Source organism: Ornithodoros turicata, chromosome 1 (assembly GCF_037126465.1).
Source record: "Ornithodoros turicata isolate Travis chromosome 1, ASM3712646v1, whole genome shotgun sequence".
In the NCBI taxonomy this organism is placed as follows: Eukaryota; Metazoa; Arthropoda; class Arachnida; order Ixodida; family Argasidae; genus Ornithodoros; species Ornithodoros turicata.
The window spans coordinates 91,082,640-91,095,435 of NC_088201.1; positions in this window are offsets into that span (position 1 = coordinate 91,082,640).

Consider the following 12,796-nt stretch of genomic DNA (forward strand, 5'->3'; position numbering starts at 1 on the left):
AGTGCTGACTTGGTGAACATGTGGAGTACCCAATATAATAATTGGGGGTTTACGTCGCGAGACAACTGAGTGTGGAATACACTGCACAGTGTAATGTTCCTTATTCTGGCAATGTTAGCATGGTTCAAGAAGTGGGAAATGTTGCACTACCCTTAATAACATCTGTTGGGCCCAGCACACAGGATACACATACCCTGATCTGAAGACACTATGCCTAACTCAAAAGCAATATGAGATCGACCCGTACGTGTTTATTTGCGAAACCATTATGAATGAAATATGGCCTGTGTGGTATAGAACAACGCGCACACTCAAGTAAACATGCAAAAAATACGTATAAGGGCTCTCGACCTACATGCCGCGATGCGCTCTATGAGATAAACAACACACTACAAAACTACATGCAACAGTTTTTGTGCGGGGCAACTCTAATGAGCACTTTTATATAACCGACGAATGGTTCAACGAATGCAGTTCGAGTGGTCACGATACATTCCTACGTCGTTCATTGCAGTCGCGCTATGATGCTGCACAATATATGTATCTCGTGTAACAAGCCTGGCAATCGCACGATGTGCATGGGCAGAAATACGGCCTTCTTTCTTTGAAGACCAGTCCTCTGCAGGTGTGTGCTCAAACGATCACAAAGTCTCACGTTGTTGCTCAATCGCTCCCATTCCTGCACTTGTAGTAAAAGCAGCAAACGGGTTGACGTGAATGGCAGCTGAACGGTTGAACTGCGAAGTTCTCGAGCACATAATCACAATTTCACGCTGAAACTGATGTTGAGGTGAGTTCGCGGTTGTTGTTTCCATCGTTCAATAGTTCTCGGGATTACCTCGGACGAAACGCTCATCGTAGCCGGCGGCCATAACTGGATTTCCTCGCAAACGGGAGAAGACGCCAGGGAAGTCAGAGAAAGCCTAAGCTTTCATCCAATCAGACGCACGATTCTCTATCTACGGAGGGCGTTTATGTTTAATCGCCCGGAGGCGCTCGGAGCGGATATGTCGTCACAGATCTGGCTCGAGAGCGTATGAGAATTGGCTCAGATCCGCCCGCTTTGTGTTTGGATATTCGCTCAGAGTCACCTCCGAGGCAGCTCGCTTCGCTCGGAGCTTGGAGGGCGAGCTCGCAGATCCTTCCCACAATTCCTGAGCTAGAAGATGGCGGCTATTTTGTAATTTTGAGATTGCTTTCATCCAGACAATGTAGACCGCCGTACCACACGAACCAGTTGTGGAATTAGTGCTTGAAAATGTAAAACTCTCTGACAGATGTCGAGAAACTTTATGTAACACAGGCTTTGATGCAGAGTTTGCAGCCAGCGTCGTGATGGACGAACGCGCGAGTGGCCCCGCGTGAACGGCAATCAAATCGGTCGTCGTCGTCTTCCACACACTACGTGCAACATGGAATGAAACATGAAATGATGTACAAAAAGAAAAAAGAAGGAACACAAAATCAGAAAAACTGACAGAAGCGAAACCTTCAAGCCACTAAGGCATAAACGGTGCCCTACGACGAACACCAACGGAAGCAGACGACACAGCAATAGATACTGCGCAAGCGCAAAGCCGTTATCGCTCGGTCGCGTATGGAATTTAATTTTCTCCTCGCTTTACACCCGACCGATCGATTTCCGGTTCGGTGACGCACTTCCGCTCAGCTCGGGCTCTGCTCCGAGCGAATAAACATAAACGCCCGGAGATGGAGCAGGTTTATCCCATCTACGTCACAAAAATGGCTGCGCCCATGGCTTGTTTTGGTTTCTTTGATGAACTAATTTTCGTAATAGGAAGACAAAATTGAGAAACGAAGGTGTGTATCGGCGGCAGTTGGATGTGCTCGTTCTGAATATCACAACCGTTTCAACACATCGGGAAATCGGCGTAGCTGACCTTTAAAGATGGCGGCGCCTGTGATCGGCGGCCAAACCGTTTGTAAACAATGCGGTTGTTGTTTCTGGACGACGTTTTGGATGTTTTTCGATCACGGTAATTATTTTTATCCGGTAATCCCGCAGTAAAACGCGCAATTTTACACATAAAGCCTCGTATTGTTGACAACTTCCAAAGATGTGATGACGACCGCGCGTTAAGACTTACCGAGCCGATGCGATGTACTTAAGCTAGGGAGAAATGGGATGCCATTTGCCCATTTGGGATGCCACAGCTGGCTAACCTTTTCAGTGACTTTCATCTTTCATCGTTGATTTCTTAGGCAATTTGAGGCTTTGTTTGTATCTGTCCCTTCTATGTTGTTCCAGCCTCAGAACATCAGTTTATCTCTTCTTCAACAGGTGCCGCTTGCGTCAATTTCCGTCGTATGAATTTGTGTATGAGTGAGCAAAAATGTAAGAGTGAAAGGAGGGTGAGTGAGAGTGAGTGGCTGGTTTGTCGTCCCTTCAGATGACGCACCCCGAAAGTCGCTGGAGAGGCGTGTTAGCTTAGCTCAATTGGTAGAGCCCTGGACCGGCAATTCAGAAGATGTGGGTTCGATCCCTACAGCTGGCTAACCTTTTCAGTGACTTTCATCTTTCATCTTTCATCGTTGATTTCTTAGGCAATTTGAGGCTTTGTTTGTATCTGTCCCTTCTATGTTGTTCCAGCGTCAGAACATCAGTTTATCTCTTGTTCAACAGGTGCCGCTTGCGTCGATTTCCGTCGTATGAATGTGTGTATGAGTGAGCAAAAATGTAAGAGTGAAAGGAGGGTGAGTGAGAGTGAGTGGCTGGTTTGTCGTTCCTTCAGATGACGCACCCCGAAAGTCACTGGAGAGGCGTGTTAGCTTAGCTCAATTGGTAGAGCCCTGGACCGGCAATCCAGAAGATGTGGGTTCGATCCCTACAGCTGGCTAACCTTTTCAGTGACTTTCATCTTTCATCGTTGAACCCATGCACAATCACAAATCTGAAGTCGCTGGCCATCGGCGCGCGCGGTCGCATTACAGCTCCGACCAAAAATATATTACGTGCGCTTCCATTACACTCCCCGTTGTACACTGATCATGCTTCGAAATGAAGTGTCGCTGCCGACGTGCATGAAGAAGGAGTACGTGTTTATTTAAAAACCGCATTAAATACTTGCGGAAAGAAAACACGTGACTCAGCTTCCACGTATCCGATTGTGCGCCACATTATGGGAGACCCCACAGTCAATGCTGAGTGTCCCCATTTCGAGAGCAAAGGGGATTACTAAACCCGAGGTGCTTCTGCAAGTTACAATTACCATGACAACGACGACGCACCCGCAGGCCGACGTCATACGTGACGTATGCATGAGAGACGCGCAGCTTTCGTCGTCTGCTCTTACGGCACGTTTCGACAAATTCCTCGAAAACGACTTGGTTATTCCGAATGAAACTTTGACGGTTGTATGTGTACAGTACTCGTGAAACTACTTTTGGCTAAGTTTCGGAATCGCCCCGGCTGTACGAGACCGTCCCTTTAAGTCATGTACGACAGAACTGAAGTGTGGCAGCGGTGATCCCCGTTGAGGACGTCGCAGAGTATGCCGAAAAACTGTTCGGTGCCGCTGTGTCCGTCAACAGACAGGACAAGTTCAGGCTTATAGTACCACGAAATACCGTAAAACCAAACAGTTCGTAATGCATGGCTCAACGCAATATCAGGTCAAGGTGAGCGAAAGGGAACGCGCTCGGTGCAGGCCTTACGCTCGGTCGTTTGTTCCCAGCACTTCAAAGATGACGACTTCAGGCCAGGAGGAAACTCTGCTACCTGCAGCGGTCCCATCGGTTTTTCCTGCCTAACCCGTTCCATAAACAGACTGCGGAACCAGTCAAACTTGTGCGCGTAGTTGCATGAAGAAGCATCCAACGTGCGACCGACAGTGAGTGCCGAACATGGTGCCGAAGCCGACGTTGTGTCTCGTAATGTAGACGAGGCGTCACAAACGGAGTTTGATCTCTCCAGCTTCATGAACGACACGAAGACGGCAACAGCTCAATCTACCATCAAGTTCAACGTTGCAGGAATTTGTTGGATAGTCTTGCGGTGAAACTGGTGTGACACCGCTGATCACACAACGACCCAAAGTAGGGATGGAAGAACTGAGCTTTCCCCGAGCTGTCTATTGCTCTTTAATGATGATGATGATGATGATTGGTAGTTTTCTGGCGCAGCGACAACGAGGATCATAATGCGCCAAAAACTACGGTGTGATGAACTAGTTAAAAATTAGTAAGAATGAACTAGTTAAAACATTAAGATCATGTAAAATATGTGAAAACCTAAAGTTCTTTCAGATATCCGATATCTCTAAAAAAATTATAGACTGCATTAAAGTTTACCAGAGGCTCATCGCCCAGTAAGAGGGCTGGGTGCAGAGGAATTCTCTGTCGATACAGCTCTTGAAAGTGGTGGCGACGGTGATGCTCATGTGTAGGGCAAGTGATCAAGATGTGGAGAATAGAAAGTGGTTGCCCGCAATGTGCACATTCAGGTGGGTCCTCTCTACAGAGCAAGTATCTATGTGTAAGATTTGTGTGGCCATTCCTCACGCGGGACAGTACCACTTGGTGCAAGCCATCTGTAGTAACATGTGGAGGACGACCTATTCGCCCTTTAATCAAATGGAGCTTGTTTTGTTGGCACATATCCCAGTTACTCTGCCACTGCCGGTTAATTAGTTTCCTCAAGACTACCCTGAGGTCCTGGTGCGGAATCTCAAACGGTGTTGTGTCAGCTGATAGTGCTTCAGCAGCTGCCCTATCTGCACGCTCATTTCCAGCTATACCCACATGACTGGGGACCCAACAAAGACATAACTGATGACCTCTGTTGATTATTCTACTGCATAGGTGTTGGGCCCGTTGTACCAGGAGGTTTTTTTGCGATCGCATGCTGCAAATAGCTTGAAGGCAACTGAGGCAGTCTGTGTAAATTACCGACGACTGAATGCTGGATTGTAAAATGAAGTTCAGTGCTACGATCACTGCATAAACCTCTGCGCTAAAGATAGAGAAGGTACTGGAGAGACGGTGGGATCTGGTGCACATGTCAGTGACTGCCGCACACGAGACACTGGAAGCCGTTTTAGAGCCATCCGTATAAAAGGCAACATGGTCTCCAAACTGTTCCCTAACTGATAAGAATTCCTGTTCCAGCACAGCTGTGGGGGTTTCTCGTTTGTTGTATTTCAGTAAAGATGTATCTTTCCTGGGCAGCAGCTGCCATGGAGGGATCCCACCACTTGCTTCAAGGACCATTGTGCCCTCAGAGAAGCCATAAGACTCCATCTGCTGTGAGAGCCGCATGCAGAAAGGAGGAGTTACAGAGGGCCTCTTCTCAAAAAGGTGTCGAAACCGGGTTGCTGTGATGCAGTGCTGAGCCGGATGGTTTGGATAAGATTTTACCTTCATTGCATAGGTGGAGGCAAGATAAAATCTGCGTTTCCCTCAGGACCACTCATTGCTCTCCGCATATAAGCTCTCAAATGGGGATGTGCGAAAGGCTCCAAGCACTCATTCCCAGCTTTCGTGGACAGCGACGCCTTGCGCCCTCTCGCGACCATTGAGTGAAACTTGCCGCCAAGACAATAGGAAAGTGCTGTAGCAGCTGTTCTATCCAAGGTAATATTCCCGAGGGTACACGTTCAGACATCTATTCTAAGCATATACAAACGAAAAATATCGTTATACATGAAATACCTTTGGTTCCCCAGACATCCCACTTTTTGGACCGTGAATACATGGGAGGTATGGGGATTTTCACGCAGGAAACGATTTCATCGCTTAATATGTCTGGTAATGTATGATGCACTGTAATATTCCCGTGGATATGCGTTGTAGGCTACCTCTAGATTCAACATTTAGAAGAACTGCCAGAGTCACTCAGTCGTCTGCGGTTCCCTTGTACGGCAAACTGGGCCCAGATGCCAAAATTCGGAAACAGTCAAAGTGGCTTCTCCGCGTTGCAGCGGTGTGTAGCAGGGAAGTTACCTTTACGCGTCGGTTGAACTTTTGTCTGCTTATTTAGATTTAGTAACTGCTTTTGACCTCATTTCTTGAGTTAGAATAATTTTGAGAGCATGGTTGGTACATTATGCGCCCGCGGGTGGAACACGAATTTTGAAGCGTTATCTCTTGTCATATAAATTATTAAGATGTCGCTGTTAGATGAATTCGTTTGTGTTAACGTATTTGAGAAAATTTGAACAGTATACTTTTTGTTTATCGCAAATTGCCGTCCAGTTTTAAGAACATCTGACAACACAGCAGTGCATGTTCACGTAGTTATATTGCACACACTGATAATAACTTCCAAAAGCATTCCCAGAAGTGGGGGACACATCTTGTTACAGTTGGCTTGACCGGCGTACTCGCTGCCCTCCATTGAAGCAATGCATCCCATCTGGTTTTGTTAGAATATCTGTTGAGCCTGAGCTTTAGAAAGAAATGCCCACACATGGGTGTTGCTGTGAGAGGCCCTTCGATGGCGTACAAGTGGAATTGCAGCGCAAGAACGTCACAGTTTTGTTCCTGGAGGACTTATATTCGCCGTGTTGGCTTCGTGGCAGGATGCATTGGTGTGCTATTTTTCTCGTACTTGGGCAGAACAATGGGTTCTGCAGAAAATGCTCATGTCAGACATGACAGGTGAAGTTGTCTCCTACGCTTGGCAACTTTGTGCGCCACTGTGGGCCGCTCCAATGTTGTTCCCACGTCAAAAGAAGTGTTGACAAGCTCAGTGTGGGCTGCGAAGCGTCTGTATCTTCATGCCTGAAGGTGACAGCAACGGGTGGTGTTGGCCCACTGGTGACGATTTTGGTTATAGCTTTCGAGGGTCGTGGTTCGATCCGCGGCCTGCTTAGTGTTTATTATTATTATTATATTCATATATTTTCTATTTTTTATTTTTTTTTGTAGAGGGAGTTATGAGAGTAACGGCAGGGTGAGTGCGTCAGAGTTTTGGCTTAATAATGCCGTACTGGCTCTATGTCACACTGCATGGTGTTTGGTTTGATTTAGTTGCGGTAATGCTCTGCGATCGCCTGTGCACTTAATATGTGAATAGCAGATGACTTTCCATTGCAATACGACTTAATTCACCGTTACAGGAATCTCCGTTTTGCACAGTGCCCGTGGTGTTTGTTATAATGTAGATGATTGTCAATCCTTTAACATAAATTGGAACTTGTGGCTTAAACGTCCTTTGTTCTCTGTGAACGCGCAACTCATCAAAGTTTCATTCGAGATCGATGTGACGACGGAACCAATTATGCGGGTCAACTTTGACGCGCTCTAATGGTAAAGGGAATTAAGATGAACAAACTACAACGCGTGTTTCTTGCAGTGTAAATACATGTCAATCATTTAGCATAAATTTCGGACATGTGGCTTAAACTTGCTTTATTCCCCAACTCGCCAAAACTTTCGTTCTCAGCATTGTGCAAGGCCGTATGTGCGGGTTAACTCATTCTAGGTACCAAAATAATGAATATGTTAAAAATACATGTGTGCTTATTGTCATATATACAGGGTACGTGACGTAAGCCCGACTAAATTTTATTAAATCCGCGATTGACTTTCTTTTTTTTTTCTCGCAAAAGTCGTTGAATATATCTATTCCCGACAGGATCTAGTCAATGGTGGTGGTGTATCAGTAAATAGCGCAGCCGTTAATTAACTTTCGTAATTAATCTTTGTAATTAATGAAAATACGTTGACTGCGTAATTGCAAAGATGTAGAGTACAATCCTGGAGGGTCTACCCCACATGAACCGACATGACAGTGCCTTTTTGTGCCCTATTAAAAAATGTGCGAAAATACAAAATAATTGAGCACTGTGCGGGTTTTGCGGCCAATTTCTCCTCTCCCTGTCTCGGTGTCACCCCTTTACAACTGACATCTGGTTGCTCCTGAAATCATGGAACAGCCCGCTTTGTCCCCAGAAGTAAGCGTGAGGGGAATTAGTGATGCCGTTTCTCAGTCTACGTAACCATAAAACATGCCGTCTTTGATCTTCTTTCCGTCATTATCTCGTTTGATCTGCTCAACACCTTTCAAGGCAGTTCGCGATTTTATGTGACAACAGTCACGCAATAAAACTACCAATGTATTACCTCGGAGATAACAAAAATAAAATCACCGATTCTGCTGCTCGATAAGTGTGTACGTTCTACCAGAAAAGAAAAACTACGATATAGACGCAGGACGCTAGGAAGCGGGGGTGCCCCATGTTTTGAGGAACAGCGTGATGTCAGTGTTGTCAAGGGTTGGCAGTCAGAGAACGACAGGAAAAAGCGGCCGCCGAACTCGCCCAACGCTCGACGATAGGGCATTTTCGCATATTCTTTAAAGGCACAGAAAAGTACTACTGTTTCGATTCCTGCTGACTAGACTTCTCAGCGTTGTGCTCTACAAATCCGGAATTGCGCGTTCAACTTGTTTTCAGGAATTGTGAAGATTCATTATAAAAGTCGTTTTTTTTTTTTTTTTTTTTTACACGACGAAAGAAGTAACGGCTGCTGAGTGTGCGTTCCAAAGCGGTTGCATCTTGGTCTCTCACGATGACAACATTCTGGGCTGATGGTTCAGTGATGCAGATGTCGATTCTAGCTTTCATGTTCCCTGGTTCGAGGGTCATGCCTTCTTTCTTTTTTATGAAGAGAGTTTTAAGATTACGGCAAGGCAAGAGCATCACAATTTTCATCCTGGATGGCCTATTATTAGGCACTATGACATAACATGACTAGTATGTGAAAGGTAGACCACTTTTCATTGCATCCGAACCTACTACATCGTTATAGGAAGTCCCCTCATTAACAAACTATGAGTTGACCTTTCATGTCATCTACACTTCACCACACCCTCGTTATCCTGGAGGGTCTTATTCGATCAATCGGTCGATCGGTCAATCAATTCGATTCGATCAATTCGGTCAATCTTATTCGGTTTTGCTTCATCTTTGTGCTATATTTTTGTTTTAGGAATAGTAAGCCGACCTTCGGTCAGGCTGACCTTTCCGAAATAGACTTATACCCCCCCCCCCTCCCGTTTTGCAGAATGCCAAGGTGTTAACATTGCAGAACAACAGCAGACAGAGCATCTTTAACCGCCATCGTTACAACAGCAAGGCGCGTGGGGTCGAAATTCTTGTTTCTCTTTTTAAATTTTATTTGTTCATCCTTAACAATGTGCTCTCGTTCGCACTCACAAGACTTCCGATGCATTTTAATCAAACTGTCATGTCAAGTCATGCACGTCCCACGGACACTGCGGATTAAGCATTACACTGCTTCCGACGGGTGAGAAAACTTGTACTTGCATCCGCGTTTTTCTTTACCGCTTCTCGCATATTATAGTGTCTTCATATGGTACTGCGATAACTGTCGTTGCTTGGTAGTTGAAGTCTCTCATTTCAGGTTATCAATAGCAAGCGCATAAAAGCAGTTTTAGTAGACCGTTTATAAGGTTATCATGCTTGTCGGTGCCAATTTGCAGTTATGTAAGACTCAGAATCGTATCCACTGCCAAGCCACGTTCAGGCAAGCCACGTTATGAATGGTTTGCTAAAATTTTCTACCATGTTCACCCCATTCCACAATAAAGCGAATTAGACGCCCGCAAAAATTCCAGAAGAATGGCGATTATCTGCGGGAAACATCACGGACGTTTGCGCGACTCTACTCTTGGTGCGGTGAAAGGAAACTTTGATATGACGTCCGTTGCTCCCTACCATCTTATCACCACAGTTTGCGATTGCACCTTTTTTCCTTTTTCTCGATTTCTCGGACTTATTTGAGCAGAGTTTACCCAACACCTCCAAGATAAGGAGAAGGCCTGCTGTTACTATTGTGGATGCTGCTATGAAGTAAATGATCGTTGAACAAGAGATGTCAGATGGGACAGAAAAGGAGATCTTTGACTCGGATACCAGGCCGTTCCAGGTTGTTTCTTACAAGAGAAGTCGGCCGGCGGGTAAAGCCAGAACTGTCGTTCTGGAAAGTGAACCCTAACCGCATCGCAAGTGACGTGATGACTGCTACCCAAGAGAAGATTCTTTCGCATCGCATTACAAAGGATGGAGATCTCGTTATCAGCGTACCTTCAGAAGGGGCAGCGAATAACCTCCTGAAATTACAATGTGTAGCTGGTATTGATGTCCATACGTGTGTACCGGCGTCGTATCTTAAGTCAATGGGGAGAATCCACAACATCCCGAGATGGTACTCTGAGAGGGATCTTCTAGAATATCTAGAACCCTATGGAGTGTGTGCTGTGCAGAGAGAAGTGGTCTACAGAAGGGAGGATGATGGGTCTTCCACGGCTTACCAGAAATCCAGCGTCATCCTCACTTTTGCCTCTGGACAGTCTCTGCCGACTGAGGTTAACTTGGGCTTCACGACGCACCCAGTAACGGAGTACATTGCACCTCCAATTCAGTGTTACAACTGCCAGAAGTTTGGTCACTATGCGCGTGATTGTCGCAGTTCCCAGAGATGCAAAATCTGTGCAGGCCCTCATGATTTTAAAGCATGCACATCACGGCGTGAGCCAAAATGTGCCAACTGTGGTGGGAACCATGTGGCTTCGTATGGCGCGTGCAAGGTCGCAAGAGCTGCAGCTGCGGTTCACGTCCGCAAGGTGTCACCGGGCGACCTCAATGCCAAGACAGCCGCTTGTCCGAACCCGAGCTACGTAAAAGTGACACCGCCTAGCGCCTCCCCGCCTTCGCGTGCGGAATCTACTTCGAAAGGGACTACGCAAAGAGCGCCAAAGGCTCGGCGACCCACACCAAAAAAGTCTTTTGCTGAAGTGGTTGCCCCGGAAAAGCTGTTCTCAATAGTGTTCGTGGAATATCGTCTTCAGCTCGAGTTCAACAGGATTTGCCACGGTCTGTGCCACATGGTGGATGTCCTAGCCACAGAGACACGCAAGGAAACAGTAACCGGGAGAACTGTGACATTCTCACAGCCATTTTGCCTCTTATCTTAGCTGCCCTACGTTCAATACTCAAGTCGTTACCTTCTTTTACTGAGCTTCCAGAAGTGCAAGCGTTACTCACGCTGGAGCCCCTTCTGAGTCGTTACCAACAAGCGTGCCCCTCGGATAACAGCGATGGCCACTAGCTATTCCAGGACTTGCATCTTCCAGTGGAATTGTAATGGGCTTCAAAACAAGTTAAGCGACTTTCGAAACTTCGTCTATCGTCACCAGTTTCCCCTCATCGCTCTTTGTGAAGCCCGGGTGCCGACTTCTTTCAGACTTTCAAATTACGTTATATACCGCTCTGAGAGACGCACAGGGCTTAGTCGGGCGATGCTGTGCGTCAGAAAAGACATTCCAAGTGTACTCCTTGGTGGGTCATCGGATGATGATTTTGAATATGTCGTGTGCAGCGTGCGTCTGCGCTCTAGACGCATGACTGTTGCTAGTGTATACATTGCTCCGTCGGTACGCATTGAAGATAATCTGTTCACGGATTTTTTTCGGCTTCTCCATAATCATTTCATCGTGTGTGGTGATTTCAACGCTCATGGTACTGCATGGGGAAGCTCGCATGATGATGTACGGGGCCGGCTGCTACAGCAATACTTGGAGGATTTTGACGCCATCGTTTTAAATGATGGCTCTCCGACCTTTTTTCGTGGGCCCTTGTACTCCAGCTGTATTGATGTCACCTTTTGTTCTCCTTCGTTGGCCCGGGAGGTTCACTGGGTAGTAGATATGGACACCATGGGGAGTGACCACATGCCGCTGCTTGTCTGCTACTCTGGGCTGCGAGGCCCCCGGAAGACCAAGAAAGTTACTAACTGGAAGGTTTTTAACACGACAGCTGAAGATTTATTTCGCTCTGCGACAAGTCTGGATGATATTAACTGTGCTCTGGCGTCCAGCGTGTCTACCGCAACAAAACAGGTCCCCATTCCAGCAACGCATTCACGTGTTGATGTCGAGTTTGAACGGCTAAGAACAATACGACGCCGAGCAGAGCGCCGGTTCCGTCGTTCTGGAAGTCAACAGGATTACCAGGAAGTATGTAGGCTTCGTAGCATCATCCGAAAACACCTCCAGCGCCTGGGTCGCAAAAGCTGGAAGTCATTCTGTTCCACGCTTTCCCCTTATACACCTACCGGAAGAATATGGCAGATTGTTAAGACACTTAGTTGCCCTGTTGAGCAGGAGGCTCCCTTCAGAGCTCTCGCGCTTCATCTGAAGATCTCAGAAATTACAGCTGGTGAAGAGTTCTGCTGTCTCCTCACACGACCATCTTGCGCCTCTTCGACTGACGCCCACAAGCAATCCGTTGCTGATGCCCTTAGTGGTGTTGATTTTGGCTGCATGGCTTGTGACCCTGTCATGGACCTGGACTTTACCATCAACGAGTTGCAGTCAGCAATCTCCCACTCTAGGAAAGGATCCTCACCTGGGGCCGATGGGATTACGTATCAGGCCATAGCCTCCTTAGGGGATGCGTCGCTTGAAAAACTGCTGTGCTTCATTAATGACTCCTGGAGAACTGGTGTCGTGCCTGACGTATGGAAAGCGGCTCGAGTTATCCCAGTTTTGAAGCCAGGGAAGTCGCCAAGGGAACTGGCTTCATTTCGTCCCATTAGCCTCACAAGCTGCTTGGGCAAGGTAATGGAAAGGCTAATATTGGACCGCCTTGACTGGTTTCTGGAGTCCCGGACGCTCCTACACCCGGCGCAGGCAGGTTTCAGGAGAGCTCGTTGTACAATGGATTGTGTCTTGAATGTGGTAACCCACGTAGAACAGTCTAGATCGGATGGTCTACTAACCGTGGCAGCATTCCTTGATATTAAGCGAGCC